This window comes from Notamacropus eugenii, chromosome 7 (assembly GCF_028372415.1).
Source record: "Notamacropus eugenii isolate mMacEug1 chromosome 7, mMacEug1.pri_v2, whole genome shotgun sequence".
Taxonomy (NCBI): Eukaryota; Metazoa; Chordata; class Mammalia; order Diprotodontia; family Macropodidae; genus Notamacropus; species Notamacropus eugenii.
In genome coordinates this window covers 98,792,354-98,806,651 of record NC_092878.1, presented here as the reverse complement: position 1 = coordinate 98,806,651, position 14,298 = coordinate 98,792,354, and the positions used below count along the sequence as shown (strand labels likewise).

At 34.4% G+C, this 14,298-nt stretch overlaps 1 protein-coding gene across 4 annotated transcripts in view; it reads right to left on the bottom strand.

Annotated features, from left to right (window-relative positions):
- The window catches only part of TENM3 (teneurin transmembrane protein 3), a 3,393,579-nt gene that overhangs the window by 2,337,346 nt on the left and 1,041,935 nt on the right, over positions 1-14,298 (bottom strand). For all 4 annotated transcript variants that reach the window (XM_072622672.1, XM_072622671.1, XM_072622669.1 and 1 more), the window contains one exon: positions 9,062-9,115. The gene's annotated coding sequence lies outside the window, so the exon portion shown is untranslated. The remainder of the gene's footprint in view (positions 1-9,061; positions 9,116-14,298) is intronic.

The window sequence follows — 14,298 nt, the reverse complement described above, 5'->3', positions numbered from 1 at the left end:
TTATCAGCTGTGAATTTTACATTTGCAAAGAAAACCCTAACAACCAGGGGAACCAAGAAAAATACTGATGTAGCACTTCACTGATTTAGTTTGAAATACGTTATCTAAAATACAGTCACTGTAACCTTCCTTTACTTGATTATTGTTGAAATCAGTTTTTATGTAAAATACTAAAACAACAACCTATGCATAAGTCTATAGATTGAGATATTTCAGGGAAGGAGAAGGTCCATATCATCACCCAAATGAAAATCTTCAGTTAAATCACAGGTATGTGGTATACATTTTGAATTCCTATGAGTACATTGGTGTTTAACAATCAGTTCTCTAAGACCACAGACCATTTAATCTGTATTGTTAAACACTTTCCTCCATCACTTTCTTAAATCTAGACAATCAAAAAATAATAAATCAAAACCTAATTTGCCACATTTGCTGATTTTCTAGATGAAAGGGCTCAAGCTGAAAATAATAACAGCTAACATTTATATAGTTCCTACTATGTGGCAGGCATTTTGCTAAGTACTTTACAATTATCTCATTTGACCTTCACAATTTTGGGAGACAACAAAACACTCTTAAGAGACAGTGTGAGGTGGTTCCATCACAACTCTGGCTCAAGACACTTTAAATTTATGAAAGCCTAAAAATAACCAACAAAAAGAAAAGTTTTGATTTCTAGATGACCATATAATTGTCCAATGAATTCTATATTAGTCACCTCATAGAGATAAGCCTAGGCACGTTTGATCCCCACAACAATCCTGGCTGACTATTATTATCCTAATTTTACATTGAGATATTTGAGAAAGACAGAGATTAAGTGACTTGCACTGGGTCACCTAGCTAGTAAACATCTGAGTTCATATTTGAATTCAGGTGCTCTACATTCCCCCATTCCAGATCTCTATCCACTATACCATCAATATTCCTTATAGTAGGTATTACAGGGTAGGGAGAAGGAAAAGCTTGGTTCAGACAATATATTAAAAATGAACCTAAAATTATGAAAATAAATGTTATTTTAACCATAGTTAACTAAATTTAAGTTATAATTTCCCTTCCTCCTTTCCACCTTGGTGAAAATTGCTCTGAAACTCCCCTCTTCTTATTGGTGATACCCTAGTGTAGACCTCTATTTCAGAGAATTCTCTAGCTAAGCTTCATTTTGCTCCTGACCAGATTCATAATCTGGACTTCTATTCCTCCACAATAGCCATCTTCCAATCCTTTTTCAAGCTCCCCTTTCTCTGTCAGCTGTTTACATAGGAATATGTCTCTAAAGGGTAAATACTGTCCTGTTTACATGTATTTGACTAACCAAACAGCACAAAGCCTGAAATAAAGTGGTTAATAAATACTCTGTCTTTGATGCTCTAATCTTTCTCTTTTGAATTGTTTCACAAAATTAGAGAAAAACCTCCAAAGATATTGATGGTGATGGGTGGGGAAAAGGGAGATTAAATACCCTCGTTATGTGGGAAAGGAGTGTTTGAGTGAGTACTGCTTTATAAGTGGTTGATTGTAAGGGCAAGCAAAGTAGAATCTTTTGTTGTTTTTGCTTTAGTATAATCAAGAAATATAATGCCTCTGATTGAATCTTGCCTTTATCAACCCAGAGTCTTTACTAAGAGTAAAGTACAGAAACAAGAATTTCTTTAACTAGAAACTGAATATATATTTGTATTGCTAATGTGATGAAAGATCTTCCCCACCCATTAATGAGCCTGCCCATCAGGGAAGATTTGTAAGAAGACCCACCCCTTTTGTTAATGAGGCACTGGTTTTCAAGAACCCTCTGGCTCTAAAAAAGATATAAATATTCTGAGGGTGAGGTTTTGCTTTGGGGCTTATTGTAAAGAAGCTTTGTGTGCTAGATGAGACTGTAGGAAGATGCTAAGAAGCCCCTCTCCCCCCACCCCCCCAGCTTTAAAAACTCCCAAGGTTGGTGCTTCCCTCTCTGGCAACTATGGTCAGACAGTTGGACTTGTCAGTTAATTTGTGATTAGGTATTGCTTATGTCAGTTTGGAAGTGCTGTCTGTTGATTTCCTGAACTAAGTGAATGAGACATGTGCTTGATTAAAATAGATTGTTAGCCTCTCAAAAGTTGGATTTCCTTTTAGAAAAGCAAATCAAAGAACCTGTGATAGCAGGTCCTCCCTGTGTGTCAGGTGCATACTGTTACATTGATTCATTGGTGATTATTTTAATGTTAGGACTTTTGCTTCCCTTGTTAGGAGAATGCATGACAGAGTGGATAGAAAACTGACCTTAGAGTTAGGAAAATCACAAAGTCCTGTCTCTGACACATATTCACTGTGAGGAAAAGTCACACATTTCCTAATACTACAGTTGATTGCATGTCAGATAAGAAGTACAGACAATAAAAGGTTCTGAGTTTAGGGGAAATGAGATAGAGGTTTTGGGTTTGTTTGTTTGCTTTTTTTGGATTGGGAGATGAGGATTGAATTGTACCCTTGTAGGACAGAAGGGCTCTAACAAGGTGAAATAGAATGGCATTCCAGACTAAGGAAAAAGTAGGAAGTAAGAGAAAGTTCATTTTTGATTTGCAGAAAGAATGATTTAGACTAGTTTGGTGGGAGGGGAGGATTTACTTAGTAAAGTAATGCAAAAATAAGTCTAGGAATTTAGACTATTATGTAGATATATATGAGTATAAGAACTAACACAGAAGAGATGAAAATGAGATTACTGTGATAATAGTATGGTGATTGATGGGAATGGAGAAAGTAGATGCAGGAAAATCATCTACTGGATTATTATAATTCTCCAAGTAGGCAATCATGAAGACTTGTATAAGGAAAATGGGAATGAGATAAGAGAATAGGATCAATTGAGTGCCTCGTAGATTGATAATCAGCAGAATTTGGTTACTGTTAATATATGACATTTTAGAGAAAAAAGTAAAAAAGAATTGTGACATTGCAAAGTGCATAACTATAAAGACATTTGAACCACTGACACAGAGTAGAATGTGACAGTGGTATATTTGGTGGGGGAGAAGAGGGTAGGGTGGCGAAGATGACTGCCTTTTGGTTTAGACATATTGAATTTGTGATGACCAAAAGATAACTGAGTATGACTGTTCAGTCAATACTACTAAATTTTAAAAATAAAAAAAAAATAGAAATCAGAAAAGAGGTTTTATCTTAAAAAAAATAATTGCTTTCATCAGAGGCAGCTGGGTAGTACCGTTAATAGAGCACTGAATTTGGAGTGAGGAAGACTTGAGTTCTGATGTTTAATAACTGCATGGCCATAGGCAAGTCACTAAACCTCTGTAAGTCTCAGTTTCACCTTCTATAAAGTGAATATAAAAATAGCACCTCCTTTACCAGGCTGTTGTGAGGAATAAAACAGAAGATTTGAAAACATGTTGGAAACTTTGAAGCACTATATACTCATCATCATCATCACTACTGATAACTTCTCCCTAATGCTTACAGAAATACTCTTAAGAAAACCATCATTTCCTCTGTTTATCAGGAATATTTTTCATTTTAGTCTGATTCCAGTGCCCCTCTTTAGTGTGACATCGACCTTGAATTCTCAAAGACTGTGTGTGCTAACAAAACAAATTTTTAAAGTTTCAAATATGGGTCTGGCGATTTACTGTGAATCTGGTTTCCAAAAAAGGAGAGCAAGCATCATTATGAAAAAGTGGGCTACCAGAGGGAGGTGAAAGATGATGAAATATTTCAGCTACAGTAAGTTATGAAGATTATCTTGTAAGGTAGGGAAGGGTTGTGATTCTCATCACTGGAAGGTCCATCCACATCAATGAAATGAAGCAACTTTTACATATTGAAATCTAATGAGCATGTCACCAGGTGAAAAATGTGCTGATCACACAATATAGAAGCTAAAACTAGTAGACATTACATAATTAAAATGAAGAGTAACTCCCTTCCCCCATTAAAAATGAGAAGATATTTTGCACATAAATAAGCTATTTTATCATCTGGCATCAGTATTGGTATGGCCTGATGCTCTGGAGAGTTACATTCATCTTCAAGGCTGAAAGGGACTGAACTATTTCCTACATATACTAGAGCAGTGGAAATTTCAAAGGTTATGATCTCTTAAAGGAAACTGACAACACTGGGTTTTAGTTATAGCTTTACAGATGGAAATGGTGGTTTTTGAAAGTAATTTGGATATTTGGGAGAAATGTTCGTTTTCTCCTTTGATCTGCCATCTTTGGTATTTTCCTCCCCTTTCTGTTCCCTATAGATAATGGATACTACTTAACAGAGTAGGTCTTAGTTATGACCCTCGGTTATGCCAAAGTGTCCTTGAATTATAGATCCTCGGCACTTTAATCACTTTAAGTGTTATTGAAAACTTAAGCTTATCAAACAGATGAATTGATTATTCCCGAATTATATGTTATGTTAACTCTTCTTGCTCATTCAGTTGGCTCTGTTGATGAAAATTGCTATTTTAAATATATGTGTGTGTCTGAATTTCATATCTAAGACAATTATGTTTAAAAAATGTCCCTCTATAGAAGTTTATATTCAGATTGTAAAATTCTTCTATTTCTATTGGAATTTAATATCCTAAATATCAGTCAAATATATATGTAATAAAGAAAAAAATATTGTATTTCACCATATAATTGCTGTAGATTTGCTGCCAATTTTGGCAAAAAGCAGGGTGTGACCATTATGTGAAGCTTTAAAAAAAACTGAGCTGGTATTACTTTAAAAATATTTATTACTAAACTGTATCACTGGCAGATGAACCGTACAGTTTAGCTAGCATGGGAAGATGAAAGTCTTACTATTTCATGCAACTTACTCATGGCTGTTTCGTCTGCCCACACACTCCTCTTGTGCCTACAACTCAACTACAACTACAGCGTTGAGGGGCAATACTGTTAGTATTGCAGCACTCTAAACAAACCATGCAAGTGGACTTTTGGAAATATACTGACAATGTGTATACACTGAAAATTCTAGGCTGGTGGCTCTCAATGTGCAAGAGATAAATGCAAATCCATGTGCCACTAACGAATATATTACTGTTCTGTTTACCTTTTAATCAGCTGATGAACAGAATTATACCATGTAACAATTACACCATGAAAGGTTATAAAACAATTTTTTTGGACTAAAAAAAATAGGATGGAACGAATATGCAGTGGCAACAACCTATGTGGTGACATACGGTAGCTATGATTGAATTTGGAGTCAGAGGACTTAAGTTCAAATCCCAGCTATGCCGTTTACAAGCTGTGTGACCTTGAGGAAGTCATTTCACCTATGTGGGCCTCAGTTTGTTAACACAGAAAATGAGGATTTTGGACTAGATGACCTCTAATGTCCTTTCTAACTTTGAATCATATTTTGCCATCCTTCTAGGCATATAGATCATGGATTCAGAGATGGAGTGGACCTTAAAGATTACCTGGTTCAAGATTTCCTGCTCCATCAGCATCCTTTATCTTTCCCCCTTCTCAGAAGTGATGTGAGATACAGGACTTTGTATAAGTACACATATGTGTGCATATATGTGTATATGTATATATATACACACACATATACACACATGCAATACATGTCTATATAGTTGCATACATATAATTTATTTATAATATATTAACTTATAACTTAAGTTACATATTTATATATAATATACTATCATAACTTAAGTTGTATAACTAGATAGATATATAGATATATATAGAAGAAAGACATATAGATAGATATTTGACAATGTATCATATAAAAGGTATTATTCTAAGGTTAAAGTCATAATGAATTTCCTATCTGTGAAACCATGACTAGAACTTATGTGAAAGCTATTATGAACTGATGGAGTAGCAAAATAGGATTTAAAATACTTATCATTAGAGAGACCATTTTAACGTTATCAATTGTCTGGAATAGCCAAACAATTACGTCTGTGGTTCATGGAATCAGGGTCATGTGAATAATCTTAGAAGGAGACTTTATAATTTATCTGGCTCAACACACTCATTTCATATACAAGGAAGCTTAGGCCCCGAGGGATTAAGCATTTGTGCAGGTTCACAATGCTTGTTAGATAGTGCCAGAAATTGTATTAGTAGACTGTATGTCTTCTGACTTGTTAATTCTCCTTTAATCTCATCACAGTGCCTTTCCCATTTCCTATTATGTGATATGAAATAAGAAAAAGAATAGTTTGGTAGGCCATTGTTTTGGGAGATGTGGAGTAGATCATCCAAGGGGAGGCATATATGTGTGGGTCTGTATGTGTGTATTGGTACTATATAGATACGGATATATTAAGCACACTCACACATATCCACATACACACACACAGAGGAGACTGCAAGAGCAGTTCAATTATTCTATTGCCTCACATTTCAGATTTCAACCTAGGAAACTAATACCAGGCCGTAGATTCCTGAAAGTGAGACATCACTGAAGAGGACAGATGGTATAGTAGGGTCTTTGGATAGAGGAAGGATAGTCTTGGGATCAATTACAAGAAAAGAAAGAGGAAGAAGAATAATGAATTCTAGATAGATCTAGATATTTTCCATCAATAGATTCTTATCTAGCCCTAAATCTATCACAGGTGCCAAGAATCTACTTTATTTTTCACAAGACTTCTTTTGTGAGATGAACCTATAGCTCCATGCTGGAAAACATAGATGTTGTAAAATAAACACATTGGCCTTTGATGCATTAAATGATTGTTTTCTCAGTCTGTGTGTATATGGACAGATAAAACACATGCCAAATAGCCCCTCTAGCTAGAAACCATTATCTTGATAAGTGGGTGACATAATGTCATATTTCTCCTTAAGAACTCAAGAGAGGATAAGTGACATTACAGCTACATAGGAGAAGACTAGGATAATGTAAAAAAGAGGAAAATTCAGTATTTGAAGTGAAACCTTCCATATTCCCAGACGCAAACAGTAATGACTTGTTGTTTCTGATTGCTTAATGATAGAAAGGCTGTAATTATTATAGCATTTGAAAAATACTATGGCCTCTAAGAGTATCTGCTATGGAAAAGGGAACTTAGAATGTGTACCTCACTAAAATGACATCTTGATAACATATTACCCTAATACAATGACACCAATGAACCCCAAGGCGGGACACAATCCCTCATAACTGGTAATGTCAATACTGGTGTCTTACATGACCATCATATGTTAAACTATCTAAGAAAATAAGTCATTGGTATATTTGCATCAGAAGTACATTTAATTTCAAGATGCTACATTGTTATTATCTTTAAATATTTTGAAAAACCAAGACAACTCTCACTTCAAACCACTTAAAACAATTTTGAACAACTAAAGGTTTTTAAATTTTAAAATAATTTAAAAAGTAATAATCATGATATTTGAAAGTATATCTGTTTTAAAATTTAAGTAACTTTTCACAGGAGTAAGGATACAATGCAGTAAAGAATTTATTATGTTTCATAGTATTAATTACAAAAATAATTAAAATTTTGGAGAGATCTTCAACAAATCAATTATTTACTTTATTTCAGTTTCATTAAGCAATTCCATCATGATGAATCCATTCACTTCAGGCTTAATCAAACACGAGTTACATTTAATATCTTTCAATATTTTCCTTTACAATGCTGTGGAAGAAGGTGAATTGTAGAGACAGTGGAACTGAGTTCAAATCCCAGTCATGCTAGCAGTAACAAATTACTGGGAATCAGTTTTCTTATCTGTAAAATGTAGAGATTTTACTAGATGGCCATTAGATCCTAGTTCTAAATTTTATGATGTGAAAACATAATACACTTTCAATTACTCATATTAACGGAGACAAATTTATTCTTTCTCGAAAGTATCTTTCCCCAATTACAATGCAAGTTTCTAAGACTGTAAATTTCAGCAAATGTGCCGGTCTTCATTGGTAAAAGAAATCTTTTCTGGACTTCCCTACATCTACGAAATAAGAGACTTATGAAATCATTATTTTCCTCATTTCTCCCACCCCTCCAAAAACAGGAAAAACAAAGGAAAGGAACAGATATATGCAGACAATTTAAAATGGCAGCTAATCAAATCCTCCCTTATATTTAACTTTGCGACATATAATTTGGGGTTATAAATTGAATATAGATGTTTCTGATTTCTTTCAAATAAAATAATAAAACAAATTTGCATAAAGAAATGTATAAGAAAGCTGGGAATTTTCCCCATCTTATTCCTTTCCTACTTCTAATAATGCTTAATATATACAATATAATAATATACATTAATATATCTATATATCTAATTTATACCTACATATTGTATATTAGGATACATGTATATATATATATATATATATATGTGTATATATATATATATATATATATATACACATACATATATATTTCACTCTCAGATCTTCTATTGAACAGAGGAAGTGGTCATATGTTCAACCTATAACTATATGAGCAAAGTAAATTTAAGGAAGCAGAAGTGTCAATAAAAGATTCTGAGACTGAACTTTGAAAGGTATCTCTGAGCTTACTCTTTAGTCCAGACCCCAAGAAGATCAGGGACTTTTCTAAATCTAGGTAGTAAGTAGTATGGCCAGAATTTCAATTAAGATCCTATGACCCCCAAATCACTCCTCTTTTTACCACACTATCATTCCACTATTATTTCATGCATCCAACTAGAAATCAATAAGGTAATATATTTTAAAGCATGGTTTCATTCCAGGTATTCTGCCTGATGATAATTGAGCATTGATATTAAGTGTGTTCTGATCATTTATTTAAATGGAAAATCACATGCTAAATTCCAAAACAGATGTTCAATTTAGTCAGTGAGATTTGCTCCAAAAAGAGGAAATGCAACTGATACACCATTAAAAAACACACTAACATTAAACTACTAACATTCTATATGAAATACCATTAACATGGCTGTATTATGGGATGAGTTACCACAGAATTAACTGAGGCTATGTAGGCATAGTCACTTAAAAAAAAAAAAAAACCAAGCAGTACAGAGTCACAAATATCAAGATGTTATCATTTTTAGGAAGTTATTACACAAACATAGACACTTACTGTTATTTCCTTGCAGCAAAATCTATATCCACAACAGCAGCTGGAAGTTATTGCCTGTAAAAAAGGCAGAAAAAACTCCATGAATATGTTAATTTAAAATACAATGCACTTTGAATTGTAAGAGCTAATAAGCTTCTTCTATATTAATAAATAAGAAATATAACGACCCTAATATCCCCATTTTAGTTTCTTTGCATGAATTAAGAACTACAAATGGCAAAAGAAAATTATGTCTACATGCACACCATAACTTGGAAAAATACTATTGAGAAAGCGTAAGAAAACTTTCAGTTACAGAACAACGTTGTTTTTCTTTTAAAGAGAGAACATTTGCTAGAGCATTAAAAAACATGTAGAAAGCTCACCCTTCCCTTCAGCACAGTAATGAATAATCTGATAATCAGCCTTCAGTGAATTTAGAATGTTTTGAGTTTCATTTCAATCACTTTCTTAATTTATTTTGATTAAACAAATCTTTTTTTAATCCATGAAAGTAATTTGGAAAATGACAGAAAAAAATAGGATTTGATTCATTTGGGGATACATTTACTTCTGGACAATCAAACAACTGTTCAATTAGAGAGATTCCACCATAATTGTCAATTGCTTGGGGGTTCAGTGAGGGGATCTTCACCAATTGTTTGTCCTTAAGTCTTATCTTTATACACAATTTGAAATGGTGAATTATACTAATAATTACCTAGAAAAGAAAGGTCAAAAGAAAGCACTTGCAATAAACAACATTGAGGCAAAGTCTCCTCCTCCTCCCCAAAGTAAGCCTTAATTATTATTTAAATTTTATTTTATTTTAAATTTATGGAATAAAGCAATCATTTCTATAATATGACAATATAATGAAACATTTAAAAAGATTGCACAAGAAACTGCAAGTCTACTATGTACAACTTACTATTCCTTTGAAATAAACAACAAAGGTATCATGTAAATTTCTTCTCCCCTATGGTCACCATTGGCACAAATAAAGCTTTAATTATTAATTTTAGTCAAGGTAGTTATTAGGTTATTACAGAAATATCAGCAACACATCTAGACTAAGACTTAAAATTGGACAAAATTTTTGTAATCACCGATAGTAAACATTAAAAAAGAAACAAAATCCCAAGTTTTGATAATCTTCCATCTTCTGAACCCCAAGTAGAAAGAAATGTTTTGGAAAGCTTCCACCTCTGTGCCTATGTATAGGTGGATTCATTATGTTGTAAATGTATTTAAAATTTTAAAACACTATTATTTTAAATACTGAATATTATAAGACATGTAATTGTGACATAGATTAGCTCAATTTCAAATTCTCTCTCTCTTTGCCTGTCCCTGTCTCTCTCTCTCATCCACCATCTTTCTTTCTGTCTGTCTGTGTCTATTTCTCATCCTCCTTCAGCCCCTCCCTCCTTCTCCCTCTTTCTCAGTAATGTAGTTTTTACCTCTGGGCAGTAACTAAAATAAGGAGCAAGTAATAATATGCATGCAGGCAAATATTTGGAATAAAAAATGCAACTACCCTCCATGTCTCACTGTTACACCTTATTTAGTAGTCTGATTTCATCTGTTTTCCTCCTAAGATCAAGCCAGGAAAACTGTTCCTCTCTCCTGTCTTTGTTAGCCCTTGTTCATGTGTTCTGCTGCAACTACAGGGAGTATGAAACTTAAGTGGTACTGTCTGGATAGTGTATAGGTGGTGGTACTTAGCAATAACCCAAACTGGGAATTTGTGAACACTCTTCTGATTGGAAGTCTCCTCCCCACCTCCTCAAGCAGCTATTTTCAGATTTCTGTGTGCCCCTAAACTATTCCTGGGGCCTAATGAGAATAAAATTCTCACACCTAGGGGTGTTGAAGGATGTTACTTACTCTTGTTATCAAGTCTTTGGATGTGGGATTGTACAACAGAACCTGACTTGGGAGGAAAAGGTTTCTTCAGTATCTTCTTGCTTTTTGCGATTTCCTCTCATCCTCCTTCACTTCAGGTACTCCCCTTTGCAATCTACCCTGCCTAGCAATTTGTGTTTGTCTTGATGGGTGTTTGTGTCAATATATACAAATTTTTTGGCATGGAAACTCCCTCCGCTAAGGCAGATCGACAGCATTTCTGTAATCCAATCCCGCAGAGTGGAGAGGTTGAGACTTGTTTATGGTCAAAGAGCTAGAACCCAGTTTTCCTGACTCCAAAGTCAGTTCTTGAAGGTAGATACTATTTTATCCTCATTGTACAGAAGAGGAAACAGAGTGGTTAAATAACTTGCTCAGTCTCCACACTTAGTAAGTTTAAGAGGCAGGATTTAAAGTTAGGTCTTCCTGACAACTAGTCCAACACTCCATCAATTGCACAGTCTAGATGCCCATTTGGATGGAGTTATTTGGGAAATGTTCTTTTGGACTACCATCACTTTAAAATTGAAAATGTAAAACCAGATGGAAATTATGCACTATTAATGTAACCATCCCCCTTTCATAGAAGATTTTTTTCTGCCCCTCCCTAAAAATATAAGTACATTTCATATTTTCAATTTTTTCTGATCATTTGGGCTTAAAATAAGACCATAATTCTCCAGTTTAGGATGAAGTCTAAGATAATCTTGGATGAGAAAGCAAAACTCAATATTCCCTCAACCACTTCAGGACATCTGGACATATCTTCAGAATATCTTTAATCTTTACTTCGTTATTGCACTAAATATACATCCATTTTGTTAATCCTGGATGATGAGTTGGTGCAGTAGGAATTGGGTTCCTAGGTTAGAAAGTCAATATTGCCATTTTGCTGACCTCTTAGAGTAATTAGTTGACCCACTGACTATTCAGAAAGATGGCAATGAAATACATAATAAGCTTAGCCATTGACAGGAACTCTAGGGGTCATCCTTGGATAGCCCATTAGACTGTATTACCATTTTAACTCATTCTAATAACACTGCTCTGCTTTTCAGCTTGTTGGGAATCTCAGGCCAGACCCAGTCAGTCAGCTTGCCAAGGCATGCTGCTTTCCTGGTATGGTTTTCTAGTTCTTTGCTATTACTGCATAATTTGACAGTATGCTGCCAAGGAAACAGAATTCATTAAGAGCTTTCGGTTTTGTTCTGCCAATGAGCATTTTTGGCTGCATGTAGGGCTGGCCTCTGAAGATTGATCCATAATGTTTGTCTTCTAAAGCCTTGTCACCTCGTAACATGACTGATGCTACAAAATAATTCATAATGAGCCAGGTTTTCTCAGTGTGAGCCACTTTCTGGGAGTGTTAGGCACCATTAACTTCACCATCATCAAGCTTGGGTGCTTAATATAAAATGAGTCAAGGTAGATACATTATGCAGTCTGATAATCTGATATTCTATTGTGATTTTTTTTAAGGATTCTGGCCATTTGGGGGGTACCATTATTTTCTAGGTCTAGATTATTGCAGTTAAGAATGAGGTAGGAATGATTGAAGGAAATACAAATTGCACTTCTGCAATACCTTGTCCTTCTTGGTCCCCTTGAATATTAGTGCCTTCTCAATGACATTCTTTCCAATTTTATGGAGACATATTTGCACACAGTTGTTTACCCCCATTAGATTGTAAGCTTTCTGAGGGCAGGAACGTTTACCTTTCTTCCTCTCTCTAGAACTAGTATAATGTCTGTCATGTAGTAAGCCTTTAATAAATATCTGTTATCAAAAATTCAGGGAGGAAAATAGATCATTCTTGCTTGTTCTTCTGCTCTAATTCTAATTCTAAAGAATTAAAGTTTAACTTTTGACATGAATTTAGATCTTTCTATAAATGGTCTACTTTTTAAATAAGATTTTTAGAGGTTGGTGAAAATTGTATCTTGCAATTTCTTTGGCACATCATCATTGGTCAGTTAAATGTTGTCAATAGATGAAGTTAATTTATGTTCAGAGGTTTAATTTTGATTTCATTTTTCTTCCCTGACTACAATGTCATATTCCCATTCAGTATTCCTGCTATGTCCCCAAAGGACCAAGTGACAAAGGTATGGATGGGTCACTACAAACTTGACATGATGCCTAGAAAAAGACATGGTACAACATACTACCTAGTGACAGTGGGGCCAATAGCACCAACTTTGATTTACAGCAATATGCAAAGGACTATGTATAAGAGTTCCTATGTATATACAAATATATGTCTTATACAGAAGCATTAAATAAATATTAATTGTATTCAATCACTTTATTATTTATAACATGTTATTTCTGATTCAAGCAATGAATGAAATGTTTTCCTGAAATGTGAATATTTAGCTCTAATTAATTGCCTTTTACAGTCACATGAAACAGAATTTTACCACAGTATAAAACTGGTCAAGCTTGAAGGTCTGTCCATCTCCTGTTATCTTTAGTTTGAGCATTTTATCATATGTTATACATAATAATCTTTTACTATTTTTTGAAAGGTGCTTATGTGAATCAAATAACATTTGAAAAATATTTGAAAGCATTTTCAAATTCTAAATGAAGGGCATTTTGTGTGTGTGTGTGTGTGTGTGTGTGTGTGTGTGTGTGTGTGTGTGTGTGTGTGTGTGTGTGTGTATGTGTGCGTGTGTGTAGGGATTTGCTCTGGACCTGTAGTGTCATCTCTGCTGGGAATTTCTCTTGTGAGTACTCCCTCAACTAATGCCAATCAGCAACTGTTCTGTAAACTGAAAGTCAGATATTCATTGATATATTCCTCTTATGTAAATGAGGCAGGACTTTTAACCTGAGCCTTCTTAATTCCAAGGCTTTCTCTATTTACTAGACAACTCTGCCTCTCCAGGCATTTGGTCCTTATATACATCCACAAGGTAGACTTTGTATGGAATACCCACTTGGGCACGTATTTTTATTGTACTCTTTCCTGTTTTCCTTTTCCCCTTCCCCTTTTGCTTCCCCCCTTAATTTCCTTTTTCTTTTTTCTTTCTTTCTCTCTTTCAAATTTAAATGAACTGTGGAAGGTGAAGGAGAAAGGAGAACTTATACAACAAAAATATATCTGCTGGTAGTGGTCAAGGTTGGTAGACAAAAGGTTGCTAGTGCAATTTAAGTTCAGTATAGTGTGTACGTGTGTCTAAGTAATCTAACACAACTGGCCAGCTGAGGTCCCTGTTGACTCAGATGCCCTTAGACCTCAGATGGGACATTCTGCTTTTTTTTCTATATTAGACATTTAACCAAAGCTGGATATGTATATATGTGTGAGTGTGTGTATACATACACACACACACATACACACACA